Genomic DNA, 17,767 nt, shown 5'->3' with positions numbered 1-17,767 from the left:
GGCTGGAACATAAAATAAACGATGAGGCGGGGCTGAAACCTATAATTGTTTTGTTGTCGCCTTATTTTATCATCTTTCTACTGGTTCATCTTGCTTCGGTGTAATTTAATTTTTTTCAGATTTCTCGCGGTTACTCTGCCGCAATGCCCAACAACAGCAGAATTTCAACCGGTAAGGCGAGGGTGCTTGTCCTTTTAAGTCCGATACCGTAAACTTTCACCTTCCCTCCAAAAAATTCTCCCGCCTTTGTCGCAAACTCGTTGACATGCGGCCTTAACTACAGAAGATCGGGTTCTTGAGTATCATTGGAAGAAGGGTAAATGACATCGTCCATCAGTCCCCTTATGCGTAGCCCGCCCTTGCCGTGACCTGTTCCGAACCCAAGAGAATTGAGTTTCGGCCTGTTCCTGCTGACACGCGCTGCCTCAAAGAACACAAAACCGTTTAACTGGAAAAGAACCTCGGCAACGTTCCATGGCCTCGGCAACCACGCGCGGCCACGCGAGACGACAATTTGTTCATCTTGGTCATCGAGGAAAGAAGGCATAACACGCCTTGGATACTGGGGCGTCGCTGATACTTCGGTGAGAGTCGTTTAGCAGCGCGTCCAGATCAGGTAGCCATTGGATTTATAGTTATTTAAAACAAAACAATCCAATTAATGCTTTATCCCTTTAACTGAGATATAACGGGTTTATCCTAACGAGAAAACAAATTGGTAAATGTGCACCCATTTCCGTCACTCAGTTTGCAACCTTCACAACTCAGAGTCTGGAAACGAATATTGAGGAAAAAATCAATGAAATGAATTGGAATAAAAGTAGAAAAAATGATGGAAATACTCAGAAGGTCGATTATTAGATCATCGGCCTAATCCGTCGACTTTCTCTCCGTAGATGCTGGCCGAGTATTTGTGTAGGATTTTCTGATTTTATTGTAGTTACTGGAAATGTGAAATATTTTGCTTTCGCGAATGAATGGCGAGCTTCATCAAATAAATAATGCTGGAATTATTCGTTCAAGCAAATATCTACGTCAGTGTCAAATGGCAGCAGTGGGGATGAGCAGCAAAGTTGAGCTTTTAGAAAATTTATGTTGACATATTTTGTTACTTCAATTGTATTTCAAACATTTGTATTTCTCTGAATCATGTGAAGTCACTTGAATCAAAAGGAATTAATTTTTTAAGGACTGTAATGATCAAAGGAGTGAGATCAAACAGGGCAAGCCCACTCGCATTGTGAGTGGATGAAACAACTGCAGTGTAATGTTTTCCGTGATCCAAGATTGTAGGTATCCTAATGATTTTTTTCTTGTATTTATTGCCAACATTGCAACAGCCAATGAATTGGAGTTGGGGTATATGGCTCATGGAAAGCAGTCCATTGTACAGCAAACTCTGTCTGCTGACTGTAGGTGAAAAGAAACAACTGTAACCCAAAAATGCAGGGTAATTTCTTCACAAAATGTGGTGTGGAGGATAGTTACAAATAACTGATGCACATAAAATCAATCTGACTCTGAAACTCAATAAGCTTGATTGACAGTCATCACCTTTCTGGCCCATTTAAAGTATTGACAGTAATTGCAGCCTTTTTTAAATTCCTCTGTGTGTTGTGGGTAGCACTGGTATTACCCATCTGAAAATGCCCTTAGAAGACTCTAATGTGCCACTCTTACTCTTTAGGTTAAAAATAAAAATTCACCCCACAGTGCTGTTAAGAAATTCCAGGATTTGCCTCAGTGATGATGTTGTCTGGAGAAATTTTTCAAAGTTAGTGTTGTGTGGAGGTAAAACCAATTGCAGACAATAGAAATCTGAAATAAAAACAGAAAACTCGGGTCAGGCATCTGTCAGGTATAATGAAAAGTCATTGACTTGAAATGTTAACTCTTATTTTCTTTCCACAGATGCTAACTGATCTTACTATTTCTTGTGATTTGTTTCAATGCAGATGTTCCATGCACCTGCCACACATCTTCTAAACAACCCCTGATTTGGTAAATGCCAAAATTACCAATAGAACCATGAATCATGTAAAAAGCGCACAGAGTAGCAGTGGTATGCCATGATGTAGAGAGTGATTATTTAGGATGATGGATGGGATACCCATCATGTGACAAGGGGAGTAAATCACACTCCAAAGCTGTGACTTGTAGGTGCAGTTAGTGGAATCAGGCAATGAATCAGTCATCACAGAATATTCTGCTGAGAGGTGGATAAATGCCACAGGATGGTACTGTCTTTGAAAACTTCATTCCTTTGAGAACTGGATGATGTGACAGATTTACTGTGTCCTGGTTTTTGTTGACAAGATATGCCCAGACAATTTTTCACATTGCTTTTGTTGCAGCTTTGGAACAGCTTGGCTGCATCAGGAGTATGTAGGTAAAGCACAACATTTCACCCCTATGTCTGGGATGTTATTGTGTCTTTTGTGCTCAGCAGTTTTCTAGTTTATTTCATGATAAGCCTCTACGATGTTGAAAATCTCAAGATGAGACTTGGTACACATGACTGAAAATACTTGCACATGATTCACCACTATTTTTCACTTCCTTGCTGGACCTTGCTAATAGTTAACATGTTCATTGATTCATAGAGCAATACAGCATGGATATAGGCTTTCAGCCCAACTGGTCCATTCTGAACACGTTGTCCATCCAGCAAGTCCTAATTTCCTGCATTCGGTCCATATCCCTCCAACACCCACCCCTCCATGGACCAATCCAAGTGCTTCTTAAATTATACCATTGTACCCACCTCAACCACTTCTTCTGGCAGCTCATTCCATATACTAACCACCCTCTGTGTGGAAAAAGTTGCCCCTCAAGTCCCTTCTAAATCTTTCACCCTCACTCTGAACCTATGCTCCCCTACCCTGGGGGAAAAGACTATTACCATGTACCTTATCTATGCCTCCCATAATTTTAAACACTTCTATTAGGTTGAATGAAGTGGAGAGTTCTCATTCTCCTATGTTTCAAGGAATAAAGACATAGCCTGGCCAACCTCTCCCTGTAACTCAAGCCCTCAAGTCCTGGCAACATCCTCAAATCTTTTCCGCAGTCTTGCCAGTTTAACCTAGTCTTTCCTATAATAGGGTAACTAAAACTGTACACAGTACACCAAGTGCTGCCTCATCAATGACTTATACAACTGCAACATAGTGTCCCAACTCTTATATTCAGTGCCCTAACTGATGAAGGGCCAGTGTGATATATGCCTTTTTCACCACCGTCCAACTGTGACGCTGCTTTCATCAAACTATGCATTTGTACTCCAAGATCCCTCTGTTCCATTACACTCCCTAGTGCCCTACCATTTATAGCATAAGTCCTACACTCGTTTGACTTTGCAAAATGCATCACCTCACACTTATCTATATTGAAATCCCACTTCCTTAACTGATGTAGATCCCTCTGTAATCTACAATAACTGTTTTCATTATCAACAACACCTCCTAATTTTCTGTCATCTGCAAACTTACTGATTAAGTCTTATGCATTCGCATCCAAATCATTTATATAAATAACAAGGGTCCCAACATTGACCTCTGTGGCACACCACTAGTCACCGACCTCCATTCGGTGAAATAACCTTCAACCACCACCATCTGCTCTCTACTTCCGAGCCAATTTTGAATCCACCTAACTTGCTCTCCCTGGATTCCATGGAACCTAACCTTTCAGACCATCCTGCCATATGGGACCTTGTCAAAGGCCTTGCTAAAGTCCAAAGAGACAACATCCACTGCCCTACCCTCAACTACCTTTTTGGTTACCTCTTTCTAAAAAAAAAAGGTTCATCAAACACAACTTTCCATGCACAAAGCCATGCTGATTCCTCCTAACCAGACTCTGTCTATCTAAATGCTGGTAAATCCTCTCCCTCAGAATTCCCTCCAGTAACTTCCCTATCACTGATATCAGGCTGTAGTTCCCTGGCTTGTCCTTGCTACCCTTCTTAAACAACAGCACAATATTAGCCACTTTCCAGTCTTCAGGAACGTCATCAGTGGCTAACGAAGCAAATATCTCCGCAAGGGCCTCTGCAATTTCCTCTCTAGCCTCCCACAAAGTCCAAGGATGCGCTTTTGGTCAGGCCCTGGAGATTGATCCATCTGAATGCCCTGTAAGGCTGCAAATACCTCCTCCCTGGTAATATGAATGTTGTCCAAAACATCTCCACTTGTTTCCCTCATCTTTTGAGCAGCCATGAGTTTCTCCTCCGTGAACACAGGAGAAATATTCATTAAAAATCCCGCCCATCTCCTGTGGCTTGAGGCATAGGCAGCCCTGCTGATCTTTTAGGTGACCCACTCTCTCTCTCTCTAGCCATGCTTTTACTCTTAATATAATGATAGAACCTCTTGGGATAGAACCTTCACCTTGCCTGCCAGATTCATCTCATACCCTCTCTTTACTTTCTGATTTCCCTCTTAAGTGTATTCTTAATCTTTTTATAGTCATCAAGGGATTCATCTGTCCTATCCTTTTCTTTAAACTATCTTAAAACTAACAGAATTATGGTCACTAGAGCCAAAGTACTCCCTGATTGCCACTTCAGCTACTTGCCCTGCCTCGTTCCCTTAGAGGAGGTCCAGTATTGCACCCTTCTGAGTAGGGCCCTCAGGAAACATTCCTGGACACATTTTACAAATTCCACCCTGTTCAAAGTCACAGTCAAGTTTATTGTCATATCCATAAGTACATGTATGCACAGGTGCAATGAAAAACTTAATTGCAGCAACATCACGGGCACATATCGTCATATAAGCAGCATTAACAAGAAAAGCATGAACAATTTTTACAAGAAATAACACAATTAGAACAAAAAACAGCATTTTAGTGCGAAGTGATCAAAGTGGTCATAGTATTACTAAACTGTAGTGGTGAGTCAGTTGGATCAAGAGCGGAATGGTTGAAGGGAAGTAGCTTATTATTGAACCTGGTGGTGTGGGACACCAGGCTTTTATACCTCCTGCCTGATGGTTGCTGCAAGAAGATGGCATGCCCTGGATGGTAAGGATCTTTAATGACAGATGTTGCCTTCTTGAGGTAGTGCCTCCTGTAGATACTACCGATGGTGGTAAAGGATGTGCACGTGATGTATTGGGCAGAGTTGACTACTCTCTGCAGCTTGTTATGTTCCTGCGCATATTGCCATACCAGACCACGATGTAACCAGTCAGGGCACTTTCAACAGTACATTAATAGAAGTTTGTTTGAGTGTTTGGTGCCAAGCCGAACCTCCTTAGCCTCCTAAGAAAGTAAAGACGCTGGCACGTTTTCAGGTCCAGGCCCTTAACGCTCGAGGTGGCCCAGTCAATACCGGGGAAATTAAAATCTCCCACTAATACAACCCTTTTATTCTAACAAGTATGAGCAATTTCTATACACATCTACTCCTCAAGTTCCCTCTGACTATTGGGAGTGTCTATAATACAGCCCCACTCAAGTGACCTTACTAGTCTTTTTTTCTAAGTTCTACCCATTTGGCCTCACTGATGGGTAGAACTTAGAAAAATCCCCCAAAAATGTCATCTCTCAGCACTGCTGTTACGACCTTCCTTATCAACAAGGCAACACCCCTCCTTGCTTACCTGTACCTCTGTCACGCCTGTAGCATCTGTATTCTGGAACACAGAGCTGCCAGTCCTGCCCTTCTCACAGCCCTGTTTCTGTTGTGGCTATAACATCCCAATCCCCAGAACCAATCCATGCTCTGAGTTTGTCCACCTTACCTGTTAACCCTCGTGCATTGAAATAAATGCAGTTTGAGTATTTCTTTCTCTCTGTTTACTGTGCCTCAAACTATCCTGATTACTAAACTTGCTCTCGCTGGCTACTGCTTTATGCCATGACTTGCTGCTCAGAGTCTCATCCCCTGCTAATCTAGTTTGCACCCTCCCGTGTAGCATGAGCAAATTTCCCTGCAAGGATATTGGTCCTTCCTCGGCTCAATTGCAACCTGTCCCTCTTGTACAGGTCACCTCTACTCTAGAAGAGATCCCAGTGGTCCAAGAACATGAATCCCTGCCCCCTCAGCTTGTCTTTCTATTTGTGACCTTGGTAGCACAAGGGAGATCACTACCCTTGAGGTCCTGCTTCTTAACTTCTTACTACTTATACTCATTCTGCAGGACGTCATCCCTTGTTCTACCTCTGTAGTTTGTTCCAACATGTGCAATGGCATCTGGCTGTTCTCCCTCCCCCTCATGGAACCTGCTTTCATGCAAGAAATCTGAAATAAAGCCAGAAAATGCTGGAAATACTCAGGATAGGCAATATCTGTGGAAAGAGAAACTGTTTATGTTTCAGGTCAAAGACAAAGGGGCTTCAATTTGAAATGTTAACCCTGTTTTTGTTTCCATAGATACTGCCTGATCTGTGGAGTACTTTACTGTTTTACTTACTTTTTTCTAGTTGTTTGATTGTACACCACCATTCATGATTTAAAGTTGGGAGACCTGCGAGGTTGATCATTGGATCACTTTGCTCTGTTTAAACATGATGTCTTAGCTTGAGAATGTGCTGGTGGTCCTGTGTTGCAGTTTCATCAAATGAGCTCATTGTTGCCCATGACTGCTCCTGCAATGCACTTCTTACTCAATAAACCAGTTTGATGTTACTGGGCCTAAAAGAAACAGCTTGTGATCTGATAATTTCTGTTGCTGCTCACGGCCTGCAGTGTAATCATGAATCATGATTAAACTCTTAATCTGTAATCTTTTTAGCTCAATGAAAGTGCCACAGAACAGGATGCTGTCCTCAGTGAGTGGACTAGACCTCCTAAAGATTTGTGTAGTGCTCATTCCCATCAACACTGTCATGGTTTGTCATATACACAACAGTTGGATTGGCCAAGACCAGGTCATAGGTTTTCCCTATAATGGGACCCACCAGCTATGCCTTTCAAAACTCGGTAAGCTTGGCCAGAAATAGAGGCAATTCCTGTTTTTTCTGTGCTCATTGGTTCTTCCAAGGTGTGTTCAACATGGAAGAGTGCAATTCATTAGGCAAGGAAGGGTGGTGGTTCGTAATCAGCAAGAAGTTTCCATGCCTCTTGTGAATTAAGACTTCCTTTCTTGGGTCATCATTAAGGACTCCCCAGTTCACTTCCCATATTCTATATCACCATTGTATGCTACTGTGCTGCCACATCTGATTAACAAACCTGCTGGTGGGATACTGATGGAATAGCGTGACGCTATTACAGCGCCAGCGATTGGAGTTCGATTCCCATTGCTGTCTGTAAGGAGTTAGTACGTTCTCCCGTGTCTGTGTGGGTTTCCTCCGGGTGCTCCGGTTTCCCCCCACATTGCAAAGACGTACGGGTAGGTTAATTTGGGTTTAAAATGGGCGGCGCGGACTCATTGGGCTGGAAGGGCCTGTTTACCACGCTGTAAATAAAATTTAAAAATTTAATATATGACTCGGGCTGTTATTTGAGCCAGCCAACCCTCTCAAGTTTGACTAGAATTGTCAGATGGTTTCTGAGGAACACCTTTCCAGGGCATTCTACTTTGTGCATAAAATCAGAAAATGCTGGAAACACTCAGTGAGTTAGGCAGCATTTGTGGAAAGAGAAACAGTAAATGTCTCTGGTCCAAGACCCTTCATCAGAACCTTCATCAGTCAGGGCATGCATTTTCTTTGTTGAATTTGATGGCCTGTCAGCTTTCATTATATTTGAAATAGTTTCACGGAATTAAATTTCTTGATAGATCATTAAAAGTATGTAAAGGTCTGGAGTTAACAGAAAATCATGGTAAATCAACTTTCCTAAAAGTTGTCAGTGAACCACACCTTTATCCTAAAATGACAATTCAGTTGTTTCAGAGCCATCAATACAGATATTGTTTCTCTATTTCCAATTTGGACATCATGCATTTTGGGAAGTTAAACCAAGCCAGGACATGCACAGTGAATGGCGGGACCCTAGGGAGTGTGTTGAATGGGAGAGACCTTGGGCTACCAGTAGTTCCCTGGAAGTGGCAATACAGATAGACATGGTGGTGAAGAAAGCATAGGGCATGCTTGCCTTCATCTGCTGTGGCATTAGGTACTAGAGTTGTGACATGCTACAGTTGTACAAAATGTTGGTTAGGCCACACCTAGAGTATTGTGTGCAGTTCTGGTTGCCACACCACAGGAAGGATGTAATTAAGCTAGAGGGTGCAGAAAAGAATTATGAGGAAGTTACCTGGACCTCTTGAGTTATCAGGAGAAATTGGATGGGTTGGAATATCTTTCCTGAGCTAAGGAGTTTGAGAGGTGAACTGACAGAGGTTTCTAAAATCATGAGAGACATAAATAAGGTGGATGGTCCCAGTTTTATTCCCCCAAGGTAGGCGAGTTGAAAACTAGAGGGTATAGCTTTAAATGAGAGGGGAAAGATTTAAAGGGGTGAGAGGGGCAGGTTTTTCACACAGAGGGTGGTGGGTATATGGAAGGAGCTGCCACTGGAGGTGAAGAGGTAGGAACAGAACAGTATAGCACTGAACATCAATTCAGCACATGATGTTGTGCCAATCTTGATGCCAATTTGTACTAAAATTATACTCTTCCTGTGCATCATCCACATCCCTCCATTCCCTTCATATTTGTGTCTGTCTAAAAGCCTCTTAAGCCCCAAACTGCCTGCTTCACCTACTGCCCCAAACTGCCTGCTTCACCTACTACCCCAGTTACCCATTCCAGGCACCTACCACTCTGTGTTTTTAAACAAAAAACTTGCCTCTCATGTCGCCTTTAAACTCCCCACCCCCCCCAACTAACCTTAAAAGCATGGGGAAAAGATTCCAATTGTCTACCCTATATATGCCTCTCATAATTTTAAAAATCTCTATCAGGTTTCCCCTCAGCCTCCGACACTCTAGGCAGAACAACTCCTCCAAACTTTCCTGATTAGTTCATACCCACTAACCCAGGTAAAGCTCTTCTGCACCCTTTCCATAGTCTCCACATCCTTCCTATAATGGAGCGACCAGAACTGTGCACGATACTCCAAGTGTGGTCTGACTAAAATTTTATGAAGCTGCAGCATGACTTCCTTACTCTTATACTCAACACATCTACCAATGAAGGCAAGCATATCACACACCTGTTTTATGACCTTATCCATTTTCAGTGAACTATAGACTTGGACCCTAAGATCCCTCTGTACTTCAATTATACTAAAGGGCCAACTAGTATTTTATCCTTTCATTTGACCTTCCAAAGTGCAACACCTCACACTTGCCCAGATTAAACTCTATTTGCCACTTCTCTGCCAATATCTGGAACTGATCTATAACCCATTGTATTCTTTGATAGTCCTTTACATTGTCCACAACTCCACCGATCTTGGTGTCATCCCTAAACTTGCAAATCCACCCACCTACGTTTTCATCCAAATCATTGATATCTATCACAAACAGAGGTCCCAGCACCAATTCTTGTGGAACACCACTGGTCACGACCCTCTGGCCAGAATAGCAGCCTTTCACCCCTAGTCTGTTTAATAGGCTCACTGGCCTATAATTACCTGGATTATCCCTATTTCCCTTCTCGAACAAAGTCATGACATTTGCTACTCTCTTGTTCTCCGGAACCTGGCCTGTTGTTAGTGATGACACAAAGATCTTTGTCAAAGCCACAGCAATCTCCTTTCTTGCTTCTGTTAATATTCTGGGATATGTGCCATTAGGCCCTGGGGATGTCACCTGAATGCTTTTCAGAAGAACCAGCACTACCTCCTGCTTAATCTCAAAATGTCCCAGCACATTAGCATGCCCCACTCTGTTTTCACAATCTTCCAAATCCTTCTCCTCAGTAAATATTCATTTAGCACCTCTACCACTTGCTCTGACACCAAACACAAATTCCCTCCTTCTTGGTTATCCTATTTTTCTTAATGCTAGTATAAAATGCTTTGGGATTCTCCTTGATCCTACTCGCCAAGGACATGTTATAGCCCCTTTTGGCTTTCCTAATCACCTGCCTGAGCAGTTTCCTGTCTTTATATTCGACAAGTGTCCAGTCTGATATTAGCTTTCTCAATCTCATGTTTGCTTTTTCTTCCTGACTAAATTTAGGACCTCTTAGGTCATCCAAGGTTCCCTTACCATACCATCCTTGTCCTTACTCCTGTCAGATCCAGTTATTTTTGAATCTGCAGGTTCTTTCAGGAGTACAGGAATGAGTTGTCGCAAAGTTTTATTGGAAAATTTTAAAACAAATAAGCAGTCACAGAGCACATGGCACCAGCTTTACCACTAGGAGATGGGTGGGGGTGAGCAAGAGAGTGATTAACAAAAAAAAGACACCTTTTTATGCCTCAGATAAGAGGTACTCCTTAGCTAACAGTAGTCCAATCAGGAAACCTATTAGATACTTGTGGCCAAACCAACCAATGAAAAAACACATATTCACCTGATGGACGAACCAATAAACTAGGAAGTGGCCATTCCTTGTGCAGCTACTTGAGGTGTATTAAACACTATACATGTTTTTTAAAAAAAAAGTAATTAAAACAATCCCCCCCATTGATTCTAAATCACCCATTTAGAATTATTACATCTGAAAATTCAGAGGCAGAAAAGACAAAATATGTACAAGAATATACACATGTCTTTTGAAGCATTTGTAGCCTTATGTCATGGTTAGGCAGATCAGTGGATGCACTTGCATTTTTGGGCAATGGGCTTGGTTACGCATGTTATTTCCATTCTGTATCCGGCAAGAATTCAACACGTTCATTTCCAACAAGTAAATTAACCTTGGGTGCAGGCTACAGATAGGTGGGTGACCACCAGGAGAAGGGGAGTAGGCAGACAGAGCAGGGCTTCCCTGTGGCCATTCCCCTCACTAACAGGTACACCCATTTGGATACTGTTGGGGTGGTGGGGGAAATGATCTTTCAGAGTGCAGCATCAGTAGCCGGGTCAGTGGTATCATGCCCAGCTCTGGGGCTAAGAGGGAAGGGTGAAGTCAGGCAGAGCGATTGTGTTAGGGGACTGGATAGTAAGTGTCACAGACAGGCATTTCTTTGGCTGTAATCAAGACTCCAAGATGGTGTGTTGCCTTCCTGGGGCCATGGTCAACGATGTCTCGCAGTGGGTACAGGACATTCTGAGAAGGGAGGGTGAGCAGCCAGAGGTCATGGTCCATAGGCAGGAGCAGGGATCAGGTCCTGCAAAGGGATTTTAAGGAGCTAGGTAGGAAGTTAAAAAGTAGGATTTCCAGGGTTGTAATATCAGAATTACTGCCCACGCCATGTGCTAGTGAGATGAGAAATATTGCAGTTCAATCTGTGGTTAAAGAGTTGGTGCAGGAGAGAGGGCTTCAGATTTATGGATCATTGAGCTCTCTTCCAGGGCAGGTGCGACCTGTACAGATAAGATAGTTTGCATCTGAACTGACGGGGAACCAATCTCCTCGCCTGAATGTTTGCTAGTGCCACTCAGGAGGGTTTAAACTAGAATGGTAGGGGGATGGGAACCACAGCAGCAGGGCAACAGGTGTTAGGGTTGTAGGCAGGAAATATGGTATGATAAGTAAGACTGAAAGGAAGGACAGCAAGTGACAGGCTAATAAGCATGGTGAGACTGATGGGTGAAATGTGTTTATTTCAACGCTAGAAGTATTATGGATAAGGAGGATGAATTAGAGCCTGGATCAGTACATGGAATTATGATGTTGTTGCCATTACAGAGACCTGAATGCATGAGGGACTGGACTGGCTGCTCAACGTTCATGGATTTCATTGTTTTAGACATGATAGATAGGGGTAAAAGAAATGGAGGGATTGCACTGCTGATAAGGGAGAATGTCACAGCAGTACACGTACAGGACATACTGGAAGGTTCATCCAAGAGGCAATTTGTTTGGAGCTCAAAAATAAGAAAGGTGCAATTATGCTGATGGAATTATATTATTACCCCCCCCCCCCCCATAGCCACCAAGAGATGGAGGAACAGATTTGTAGACAGATTATGGAAATGTGCAGAAACAACAGGGTTGGCATCGTGGGGGACTTTAACTTCCCCAGTATTGATTGGAACTTCCTTAATACAAGAAACTTAGTGCAGGATTGGGGGAGGGCAAATTACAACAAGATAAGACGGGAGCTAAGGGGCATTAATTGGGAGCAGCTGCTGTCAGACAAGACCACATCTGACATGTGGGAGTTGTTTGAAGACCAGCTGATCAGAGAGGATCAGCATCTTTTGATAAGGAGTGTTGGATTCGACTGTTTTAATTGTTTTTTTTAACATGTATAGTGTTTAATACACCTCAAATGGCTGCACAAGGAATGGCCGCTTCCTAGCTTATTGGTTCGTCCATCAGGTGAATATGTGTTTTTAACTGGTTGGTTTGGCCACAGGAATCTAATAGGTTTCTTGATTGGACTATTGATTGCTAAGGAGTACCTCTTATCTCAGGTATAAAAGGTGTCATTTTTTTTGCTGTTAATCACTCTCTTGCTCATTCCCCCTCCCACCCCTAGCTCATCTCCTAGTAGTAAAACTGGTGCCATGTGCTGTGTGACTGTTTGTTTTAAAATTTTCCAATAAAACTTTGCAAAGCACCAAGTTGTTTTCAACTCATTCCTGTACTCCTGAAAGAACCTGCAGATTCGAAAATGACTGGATCCGACAATGTTGGTGTAGTTATGAAAAACAGTTTGAAAATTCTTTGGACAAAGTCAGAAGGCAAGAGCATCTTCCATTTCTGAATTGTTGGGGAAATCATCAGATTCTGCTTCAGTGCACCATCTGAAGGAAGTTTAAGAGGGAGAAGAAAATTCTATTTTACCTTGCTATTTGACATATTTCAGGTTGAAACTCTATTGATAACTGTGATTGACGTCTAAAAGTGAAGAGTATTCATTGAGATTGAACTGAAACAATGGCCAGAGTTGAGAAACAAACCACAGCATCTCCAACTGAGAGAGAACTGATAACTGAGGGTTTAAGCGCTTACTGGAATAAAGTATATGAATTTCATGGGATTAACGAAACAATCTGGAAGAAATGTGCTACTGATGCCGAGTCTAGTGAAAATAGGCTTATGAGTGATGTTGGAAAGATATGGAATAAGATTCACAAAATATGGTCAGGAAAGGCAAAAACTGGCTGGATGATTGCAGTATTAACAGAGCTAAGAAAGTGTGAGCGTGCTCAGCTGAAAAGCCAAACCACTGAATTTGAGAGTGAACATGCCAAGTTAAAAAGCCAAATAACTGAATTTGAGCGTGCCGAGCTAAAAAGCCAAATAAGTGAATTAACTGAACAATTGGGGAAGAAGGAAGAAATGTGTAACATACTAAAGGAACAGAATGATAGAGACAGTAAAAAGTTCAAAGAACAACTTTCTGCATTGACTGAACGAGTGAGAAAACAAAGCAATAAATATAACCAACTTAATGCAAAATGTGGGGAACTCCAGGGCAGACTGAATCAGCTTCAATACGCAGAGTCAGGACTATCAGTGGGCGGTCCTTCCAGGGATAGAGCATCAAACAGACCCCAGGAGCAGCGCCACCTTTGGAACTCTAAGACACAGAGGAATGGATAGAACACTGACTCAACAGAAACCTCTGGTGACTCAAGTGATGATGACAACAATGAGAGAATTGGTCTGGCAGCCATGTCACAACTTGCCCCAATAAAAACGAAGACAATCAAAGCAGGCAAGAATGAGAATGGAGATTATGAAAGGAGACAAGAGGTTATGAAACATCAACCACTGGACCCTGAAAAAAATTGACAAATTGTCTAGAGAAATTCCACATACTAAAAAAGGAAACTTAAGAACATGGACTGAACTTCAACAAATCAAGAACATATACCAACTGCATCCATATGATGGCCTCCAAATTTTGGTCACTATGTTGTCTTCTCAGCAAACCAGACAGTTGAGTGAGAGAATTGATGATGGCATGGGAGATGACAGACAGGACCAAGAAGGTGGTTGGAATGCAATTAAGAGATGGTTGAAAGAACAGGCCCCAACACAGATCGATTGCAAACAAAAGGTTTCAGAGGATGTTTCTGAATACAAAGACCGGTATAGGACAGTTTGGATCAGCTACTCAGGAGTTCAAGGAATAACTGAAGATAATATAGAGGAATCCAAATATGGCCCCCTCGAGTTGACATTCATGAATGGCTTGATGTTGCCAAAATGGTGAGGCTAACAAAAGCAAATTGGAGTGAAGCTGCTGTTTCCTGCAATGATCTGGTCCAAATTGCCAAACAAGGAGCAAGATATTGAAGTCCAAATAAGATCGGTACAGATGAACCAACTGTCACACTTGCTAACCAACAGGACAAGTGGGACTGCAATGCACAACAATATTGGTCTGGGCCATGACCACAAGGTAATAAAATGAGATGTCAGGTCTGTGGTAAGAAGGGACATAGTGCAAAAGAGTGTTGGCATAGATAGCCTCAGCAACAACAATTTCAACCACAGCCTCAGCAAGAACAATTTCAACCCCCCCCCCCCACCTTGCAGGAACAGGGAACTTTGATCAGATGGAGCAGCTTTGAAGTACGACTTCGGACACAGTGGACATGTGGGCAAGGTCGCAAAATTGACTAGACCCTTCCCTGCAGTCCTTGTTTGCCTTGATAGAGCAAAAAACAGATGGCTTATGACCGTTAACAGATGACCTTACCTTCCTTTGTTGGCTGAGTTGCTACACACTTAAACACCGCTCGCATAAATGGCTCCATTTTCCAAGGTTCTCCTCCCAGCTCCTCCTCCCAGTGCTCATGCAGCTTGCACAAATGACTCATTTTTCAACATTGCCGTCTCTCACTGCCTAATTACAACATTTAAAACTACAATAGTAAAAAGACATTTAGACAAGTACATGGATAGGAAAAGTTTAGAGGGATATGGGCCAAGTGTAGGCAAATCTTAGATGGGCATCTCGGTTGGCATGGATAAGTTGGGTGGAGTGGCCTGTTTCTACGCTGTATAATTCTATGAGTCTATGAACTTATTTAAGTTAGCACTGCAACTTCATATCGCATGTGACTTCTATTGCTAGTTTTTGACATCAGTTCCTCTTGGCACTTAGCAGAAGGCTGGTATTCACTTTGCCCCAGTTAAGCTTCTAAAAGTGCTGATCTGCAATAAAATAATTCCAGCCCTTCCCTAAATTTTACTACATTGAGAAATGATAGCTTTGCAATATTATAGGTTTGTTTCATGAAATTATTTCAAAGTTTGTGACCTGGGACTTTTACTTGAAAAATATATTAAGTTCGACCTCCATGATTGGACCTTTCTTATATAATGCTAATGATGGAATACTGACAATCAGCAAGAACACCTGTGCCACACAATGCTGCCAAGTGTCAAGTTGGCAGCAATTATAAGCAATTTGAAATAAATCATAGAAGTTTTGGTGCATGACATAAATTTGTGATTGAACTGGATGGAATATCAATCTGCCTCATTTGTTGATGTTGCAGATGTCTTCTAGTCTTAAGAAAATGGAAACTCCATATGGTTAGCAGGAAAGGAACATCAAGCAATGTAAAATAACAGGGAACTGATAGGGGGACCAGAATTCTAGGAAAGTAACAGGAAGGCTGTTGTGCCAAACCTGAGCCCATCAAAATTCTGTACCATAATTTCTCAGAGAAGAAATGCCTGTTCAGACTGTACCCCAATTTATGAAGAGGGTGTGATTTCACAAAATTGTAATGAGTATAACATTTTTGCTTCTGGGTTCTTTCTGACTGATGTGGATGATATGGTGCATCTTAGCCAATTGCTGACATTCCTATATAGCAGATTATGTACAACTTATTCAAAAGTCCAGCATACTTATTTCTTCCATGGTCGCAGTATCTAGCATGCATGGAGCTGATAGGTTTGTGGAATATCAGGCTTCTCCAAGCTGTATGTGCACTACCACATGAATTAACAACAGTAATTAAGAGAGGAAATCACTGAAGTGAACTTTTTCAGCAAATATAGTGTCAGGGCAATAGAGATGCACATGTAGAATCATTTATAACACAAAGCCATTTAATCCATCATGTTCATACCCAATGAAAAAAAGCTACCCATCCTTATTCTACCAATTGCTCAAATTGGTCCATACCCTTGCAGGTCAAGGCTTTTCAAGTAAACTTACAGGCACTTTCAGTTTTTGCCTTTGCCTCTACCTCTACCTCCCTTTCAAACATTATCTATCTCTCCCTGGGTGAAAAAACATGTTCTCCATTTCTCCCCTAATTCTTCTATCAAAATCTAGTAGATACAAGAGATTCTGAAGACGCTGGAATCTGGAGCAACACACACAAAATGCTGGTGGAACTTAGCAAGTCAGGCAGCATCTATGGAGGGAAATTAAATAGTTGATGTGAAGGGTCTCAATCCGAAACATCGACTGTTTACTTTCCTCCATAGGTGCTGTCTGACTTGCTGAGTTCCTCCAGCATTTTGTGTGTGTTGATCAAAATCTACTACTTATTTTTGACCCTTTGCTGAGGGAAATAAGTCCTTCCTATTTATTCTTGCTTTTTCCCCTCATAATTTCATACATCCTAATTCAGTCTTTTGGCTTTCTCTGTTTCAAAGCGAACAACCTGAGCCTACCCAATCTCTCTTTGAAGCTAAAATATTCCAATTAGAACCATACTACAGCACAGGAAATGGGCATTCGGCCCCTCTAGTCTGTGCCAAAACTTTATTCCAATAGTCCCATTGATCTGCACCCAGTCCATACCTCTCCCATCCATGTATCTATCTAATTTATTCTTAAAACTTGAGAGTGAGCCCACATTTACCACGTCAGATGGTAGCTCGTTCCACACTCCCACCACTCTCTGAGTGATGAAGTTCTGCCTAATGTTCCCCCTAAACCTTTCCCCTTTCACCCTAAAACCATGTCCTCTCGTACTTCTCTCTCCTAATCTAGGTGGAAAGAGCCTACTCACATTTACTCTGTCTGTACCCCTCATAATCTTGTAAACCTGTTTCAAATCTCCCCTCATTCTTCTACGCTCCAAGAAATAAAGTCCGAACCTGTTCAATCTTTCCCTGTAACTCAACTCCTGAAGACCCGGCAACATTCTAGTAAATCTTCTCTGCACTCTTTCGATCGTACTGATATCCTTCCTATAGCTAGGTGACCAGAACCGCACACAATAGTCCAAATTTGGCTTCACCAATATAACCTCACCATAACATCTCAACTCCTATACTCAATACTTTGATTTATGAATGCCAGGATGCCAAAAGCCTTCTTTACAACCCCGTCTACCTGTCATGCCACTTTCAGGGAATTATGTATCTGAATTCCCAGATCCCTTTGTTCCTCCGCACTCCTCAGTGCCCTACCATTTATTGTGTATGTCCTACCTTGATTTGTCCTTCCAAAATACAACACCTCACACATGTTTGCATTAAATTCCATCTGACATTTTGTGGCCCATTTTTCCAGTTGGTCCAGATCCCTCTGCAAGCTTTGAAAGCCTTTCTTGCTATCCACTACGCCTCCAAGCTTAGTGTCATCAGCAAACTTGCTGATCCAATTTACCACGTTCTCATCTAGATCATTGATATAGACAACAAACAACAATGGACCCAGCACAGATCTGAGGCACACCACTAGTCACAGGCCTCCAGTCTGAGAAACAATGATCCACTACCACTCTGTCTTCTCCTACACAGCCAATTTTGAATCCAGTTTACAACCTCTCCATGGATACCTGGTGTCTGAACCTTCTGAACTAACCTCCCATGTGGGATC

The 17,767-nt window shown here is 42.2% G+C and overlaps 1 protein-coding gene across 1 annotated transcript in view; it reads left to right on the top strand.

The window, feature by feature from the left end:
- The first annotated feature begins 231 nt into the window (after positions 1–231).
- The window catches only part of rbm46 (RNA binding motif protein 46), a 100,218-nt gene continuing 82,682 nt past the window's right edge, over positions 232–17,767 (top strand). The window contains exon 1 of the mRNA XM_052039444.1: positions 232–616. The gene's annotated coding sequence lies outside the window, so the exon portion shown is untranslated. The remainder of the gene's footprint in view (positions 617–17,767) is intronic.

This window comes from Pristis pectinata, chromosome 2, assembly GCF_009764475.1.
Source record: "Pristis pectinata isolate sPriPec2 chromosome 2, sPriPec2.1.pri, whole genome shotgun sequence".
NCBI lineage: Eukaryota > Metazoa > Chordata > Chondrichthyes > Rhinopristiformes > Pristidae > Pristis > Pristis pectinata.
This window is presented reverse-complemented; position numbering and strand designations above follow the sequence as displayed.